General features: G+C 43.4%; 1 pseudogene; it reads left to right on the top strand.

Annotated features, from left to right (window-relative positions):
- Positions 1–6,234: 6,234 nt before the first annotated feature.
- On the top strand, positions 6,235–6,357 carry LOC115029914 (small nucleolar RNA SNORA17; annotated as a pseudogene).
- Positions 6,358–6,752: the final 395 nt, after the last annotated feature.

The following is a 6,752-nucleotide window of genomic DNA, read 5'->3' as shown; positions in this document are numbered from 1 at the left end:
GCTGCCTGCAGATCCAGATGTAGAACTCTCACCTCCATCTCCAGCACCATGTCTGCCTGCATGTTGCCATGCTTCCTGCCATATTGACAATGGACTGAATCTGAATTGTAAGCAAACCCCAATTAAATGTTTTCCTTTATAAGAGTTGCCATAGTCATGGTGTCTCCTCACAGGAATACAGCACTGAAGGAGGCAGAGGAGTTTGTCTCCTAGGAAGAGATTTCACTCAAGCAATCATGATTTGTTAGGGCTTCCAGCCCTGGCTCTGACCCTAATAACCCTGGCAACATCTGTATCCTTTTTTTCTTACACTTGCCTCCATGAGATGCAGCGCATAGTTACAAGGCCCATAGATGTCTCTAGCCCAGAAGCCAGAGAAGCAAAGCACCTATGTGTACTCCCTGTTTGAATAGATGTCTCACAAAACCTCCCTTAGCTCACAGTGAAGGCTAAACTGAGGGCAAAGCCAGTCTCACCGCGTCCCCCTTCTCCCACCCTTTCCTTTGTCCTTCCCCACCTCCCAACTTAATATCTCTGGTCCCAATGATATTGGCCTGAAATAATAACCCAGGGAAATGGGTAGAATGGGATGTCTTTGAACACAACAGAGATTGTCTTGCTTTGGGTGAGAATAGCTTATGGGGAAGGAGGCTAGGGTAGCAGATAATCAAAGACCATCAAAGCTACTTCAAGCAAGCCACTTATGGGTTCTTCGTCTCACAAACTTGAAGACTAGTTTCTTTTTCTGGACAGTAGTTTCAAAACAGTTTTGTTACAGGCAAGCACATGAGAGAAATGAGGCACGCAGGGCTCCCATGAAACAGGAACAGGTTAAGAAAGGGTTGCCATTGGAAGTCTCTGTTTAGAGATTGAGAAGTCTTTAGTGTGCAGAGACACAGAGAGGTGAGCCAGTAGATCCAGCAAGTCCAACCGTATGCCCTACAAGCTGTTCACTCAACTAAAGCACCCTGGTATCTAGGCTGGAGGTTGGGCTGTATCTTTAAAGGGTCAATGAAGTTTCTGAAACACAAAGCTTCCTGCCTCTATGCTCATTAAGTTGATATGATGAAAGGTAAGAAATAAGAATGTGAGCCAATGTCTCTAAAATTATTTTGACACAATTGACATAATTGCCAATAGAATCAGTGATATTTCTGGCTTCCAGCCAGGACAACGCTAGTTGTCAAGGACAAGGACAGAGTTGCTTATGTTCAAGGTCTGTGCCATAGGCTGAATGGTTTAGATCCTTATAAACTCATTGCATCTGACAAAGCTTGACATGGAGAACTTAGCATAATTCCCCAAATTATGTCTTATTTTGTAAATCTGAATGGCTCCTATCGGTGCCTTCATTCCAAGAGGTATTCAGGAACCTTCTTTAATAATCTTATAGGAAAGTGGCATCAGACAAGAAGTTGAATGGGTCTCTCAACTTATCTATGGACTTGACTCTCTAAAGTACTGCACAAGATAGTGACCCTGTGAGGGGCCATTTAAATCATGTCATCACCTACTCTAGCATCTAATGAAAGTGTGAAGGCATGAAACATAGTAGTTGTTAACTAACTGAGATAATTGAAAGCCTATCTCTTGACCCACTCTGCATTCCACAGTAAGGTTCCCACTACCTATAAATAAATAAGCTCCTAACTGTAGCTGAAAGACGACTCTGTGAGGAGCCCCTCGCTCAGGCCTCGGGACAATAGCAGACACCCAAGAACTCACAAGAGACCAAGCTTGATGCAAACTACATGAGGCTTTATTCGGGGAAAGCCAGAGCTCTGGGGACGACTCATATCCCACGCAGGAGTAGAGGAGTCGACCATGAGGAGAAAGGGGTCTCAGTTTTTATAGGCTCTCAGGGGGGAAAGGAGAAGGGGGAAGTAGGGGATTTCCAGATCTAAACAATGTCTATTCTCAAGAAATGGGTATGGGAGGGGTATAAGGAAAGAGTCTGGTGCAGGTGTAGCAACTCAGGATTGGCCCAGCTGTGGTTGCTGGGGAGATTTTCTGACTCTTAGCCACTAATATTACAAACACCTGGCAGTGAGGTGCAGCAGTGGGCACACACCTGGGTTCAAGAAATGATCAAAACATTGGCAGACACTCGGGTTCAAGGAGTGGCCAGAGGATTGTGCACCTCTATTTTTTCTAAATCAGTGAAGCTAATTCTGCTAACAGTGAATTCTATTTTGCCAATTTCAGGGCTTCTATGACCTTTTACATTCTGTCAGGATCTTTCATAGCAATCTATGACAATAATACAGAATCGTGGGATGGCGTTTTCCTCTTTAAAAGAGGAAGATGAATTTCCTAATTGAAGACAATCTGAACCTGAGTACTTCACTGGCAAAGAAAAAGAAAATGTGTTTGTTTGTCTGTTAAGTATCCAGACAGATATTATTAGTAGACTTGGAGGCCATTAAATATAAAATCCTCTCTCAGAACCAGCTTTAGACACCATCTCCTTTCCCAGGTAATTTTAGAAAGGGAAATACCACAACTGTTCTCTTAAGATTTAAAATGCATAGGACTCCATAGAGGTATCTGGGCCTTATTGAGCCACGTTATGAGAAAGCTACTTTCTCCTGGTCAAAAGAATAGATTGGCAGTTCTGTAATTGGCCTTAGGCATAAACATGATATTCTAATCTGCCTCAAGGATTAGAAGATTATATACTATGTGTCTCCCTCTTAAGAGTTAATCCAACTGAGACTGTCAATCATCTGACTAAGAGAACACCTCAGGAATGCTGGTTCATAATTTCATATAATTATGCTAAGGAAGGAATAATTATTCCCCTAATGAGATAGTTGACTTATGAACTCTGGAGTGTCTTCCTCCAGGCAGTTCCTGACAGATTTTCACTGATAAACATGTTCTAACTCAAAAGCCATGACTTCCCCCACCCTCTCATCCGTTCCTTGAGCAGCAGTCACTTTCCTAAGCATTTTTGCCCTGACACTGCTTTCTTGGTGTTTCTGTGAAGACTCTCCCCCTTTATGGTGGACACTACCTCAAAGGCATTTTCCTTCTCTGGGAGCTTCTGGTATTTCCAGTTGCCTGGCCTGTTATTCTATTCAAAAGCTCTAATAAATGACCCTGGAATTTCTGTCTAAGTTAGTCTTCAAATTATTTTTATCGATAAGACTTCAAACCTGCAACAAAGAATCCTTGTGGCATGTTCACATGTGTAGATGTGTCTGAGCTGAGACATTAACACTGGCTTCCACATAGCAAATTGCTTGCCTTATTTATTCTCATTTATGGGTAAACAGGAATGTTTGCAGAGAGGTGTTATAAATGTATTTTACACAGGACTCTGGAAGTTTTCATCTCTTATTCTCTGAGTCTGGGTCAGCTTGGATTTAAAAACCGAGACACTTTCATTGCATTAGATAAAAGTTAATCTACTGTAAATTATTCTGTTTTTTTATGGTTCTGCAGAAATTCATTTACAGTAACTGGGAAGAATAAGGAAGAAGAGGAGAGGGAGAAGGAGGAGAAGAAGAGGAAGAGAAGAAAAGATGAGAAGAAGAAGAGGAGGAGGAAGAGGAGGAGGAAGCGGCAGCAGCAACATAAGCACACTAACCTTGATGGTCACCATGATGGGAGAAGGTGACATGTGCATTTAGAAGAAAACTAGACAATTAAAGCACATGTGAACAAAACCACTGTAGCTGCCCCTTTGCCTTCCTAGATGTCATCATATCAAATGACTTTGCAGATTTTTTATGTTGGTTTTCCCCAGTGGATAAACCCTAAAAAGTCCCACCAGAGGAGATAAAGAGATAGCCATGCAAGTGATAAAGTGATTGTCATGCAAGCCTGAGAACCTGGCTTTGAACTCCTATCACCCACATAAGAAATAGACGTGATGGTGAATGTCTGTAACCCCAGAACTTGGAAGAAGGAGCAGGTAGATCCCTGGAGCCCATCTGCCAGCCATTCTCATGAAATTTATAACCTTGGGATTCAATGGGAGACCCTGTCTCAAATATAAAGTTAAAAGGTTGAGAAATCCACCCATTTACCAGTCTAGTTGGTGGTGTGAACCTGAGAGAGCAGGCCCTAAAAATGAGGAGACTAAAGTCTCACGCAATGGCCAACTTTATTCAGATCATCAGAACACTTATACACTGAGGGTTAAGAAGAATCACATGAGTAAGAATCACACGGAGAAGCCACATGTGGTAAAACAGGTTTGTTTAGTTTTACTCCATAGAGGCACATGAAGCACAGCGGCTGAAATAAACTTACTGCTATCTGCTTCACCCAGGAGTGTTATGAAAGCACATTCCAAGACCAATACTGTTTTGAAGAAACTAAGGTCCTTGTAGTGGTTATCCCTAGTTGTCAACTTGTCTATAACTGGAATGAACTACAGTCCAGAACTGGAGGACTTACCTGTGTTCCAGATCTTGAGGCTAGGAGACACAAATTTCTGACCTGGATCTTGACATGGAGATCTTGAAGCATAGTGGCTATGAAAAGCTTAGGCCCAGGCACGGTAGTACACACCTTTAATCCCAGGAGACTGAAGCATGGAGATCTCTGAATTCAAGGCCAGCCTTGAACAAAACAAGTCCCAGATCCAGGTGTGGTGGTACACACCTTTAATCTGGGCCACACCTTCTGCTGGAGACATACATAGAGACATTGGAAGAAGGAAGATTCACTCTTTGCTCACTAACACATCCGCTGTAATCTACTTCTACAGAAGGCCAGCTGAAGCAACGAGCCATGTGGGACTGAGCAACTACTAGATTCTTGGACTTCCAATTCACAGCTGACCATTGTTGAGGAGTTATACTATGGACTGTAAGTCATCATAATAAATTCCCTCAATATAGAAAGACATTCTATACATTCTGTGACTCTAGAGAACCCTGACTAATACAGCCCTTACTTTCTTGGAGTTTTCTCAAAAGCACTCAGAATTCTCCTCACATGACTCCATTCTTGGACCATGTTCCAACAACACCCAAATATCCACTTCTGGCTGCCATACACATGTGCACACACATGCACATGAAAATGCACCCATACACGCATGAACATATATATATCACAAACACATATATTCCGTCAGAATGGGCCATCTATCTTGACTGCAGATGGTTATATGCAGTCACTTGATGGGGCTACACGTTTCATGCCTACCCTCATTGCTTCTCATTCCTTCTACTTCCTGAATTGCCTTTGACCATTGGGCATACTCAAACAAAACCTTCAGAGAGTACACTCATGTATTCTCATTTAATGCTCCATGTACAGTTTATTAAGCTGTCTGCAGCCAATAGAGTTCAAGCATTAAAGCATGTAATTAATTTCTCTGATTACCTCTTTTATGTCTGTGGTGTATTTCATGCACACATGTGTGCAGGTGCAACCATCTGTGTGTGGGCCGTGGAGGTCAGAGGTTGACTTCATGTATCTCTCTTTGCCTTATTCTTTTGAAGCAGGGTCTCTTACTGAACCCAGAACATCACATTTTGGTTACACTGGCTGGACAGTAAGCCTTGAGGATTTGTCTGCCTCTGTCTCCCACCTCTGTGTCCTATGGTTACATTCTGATGACGTGCTATGCTTTTTACATGGCTTATGAGGCTATAAACATTCTCATACTTACACAGTAAGCGCTGTTATCTCCTGAGCCCTAATTGCCACTTTTCATCACCACCTCCAAGTCTGCTTGCTCTTCAGTGAAATTTTATGAAGAGTCATTTGGGGTTATTGAAAGTTAGCACAAGCCAAAGCATTCTTCTTACACAGAATGCCTTGTGTTCCCTTCCCATCCTGAGGCAGGCACATTGACTTCAGGAATGCAGATAGGAGGCAATAGTGCTGGCTCCATTATCCTTACTCTCTTCCTTCACTAGAAGCTGAGTATCCTGAATCATTGCTGGAATTAGAAGTGGATCTCTTTCTGGTTCACTCTGCTCCATGCTTTGAAGGGCTATGTCCTTTCATGGCTCAAGACACTATAAACAACTCCTTGGGTCTCCAATTCTCTATTCAGTGGCCAGGCTTCCTACAGCCTATGCATCTGAGATTTCCACTGTTGAGTATTGCCCAGGTAGTTCCATAAATCATGGCCTCCCTCTCTAGGATCCATCACATGAAGCCCATGCTGTTAGGGCTACTGCATCCCAAGACTGTTCACCCATGTCATATGTATGCATCAGTTCCATTTGTTTCAAAGGCTGATCTCATATTAGAATACCTTGACTCCCTACCCCTAGAAGCCTTGCAAGTGTGGCTGCTCTGTCACATGTGCAGTAAGTGGCATAGAGGAGAGGGTCTGTGCTCAGTGTGCTGACCTATGAACATCTGAATGATTAGTAGTCTAACTTTTCCTGGAAAAAGCAAGCCTGAGATGACCATAAGTCATAACAAGACCCCTACACCTTCCAGGACTGGGAACAAGACAAAGATCAGAAGAACCTCACCTGGGGCTCAGGGATCCAGGCAGGAGTGAGCCTGAGACAGAAGACCTTTGCAAGGGGTCACTTGGACTAGCCTGAGGAGGAGCAAGCCCGAGATGACCACCAGACCCATACCATGGGGCCAGGACAGGAGGCTAGCCTGAGATGACCTCAATCCAAGTACCAAACAGGCTTGGAGGTGCAGACCATACCCGAGATGACCCTTCCTAGCACCATAATGTACAGGCGGGACTTACCACTCCTGAGACAACCAGACACTCAGAGATCCCAAGTGCCAGTGACAGGAGCAAGTAAATGTTAGAG

Source organism: Mus caroli, unplaced genomic scaffold, assembly GCF_978045245.1.
Source record: "Mus caroli unplaced genomic scaffold, Mus_caroli_1 scaffold_19, whole genome shotgun sequence".
Lineage (NCBI taxonomy): Eukaryota > Metazoa > Chordata > Mammalia > Rodentia > Muridae > Mus > Mus caroli.
The sequence above is the reverse complement of the archived record's forward strand: the minus strand, read 5'-3'. Positions and strand labels throughout refer to the sequence as shown.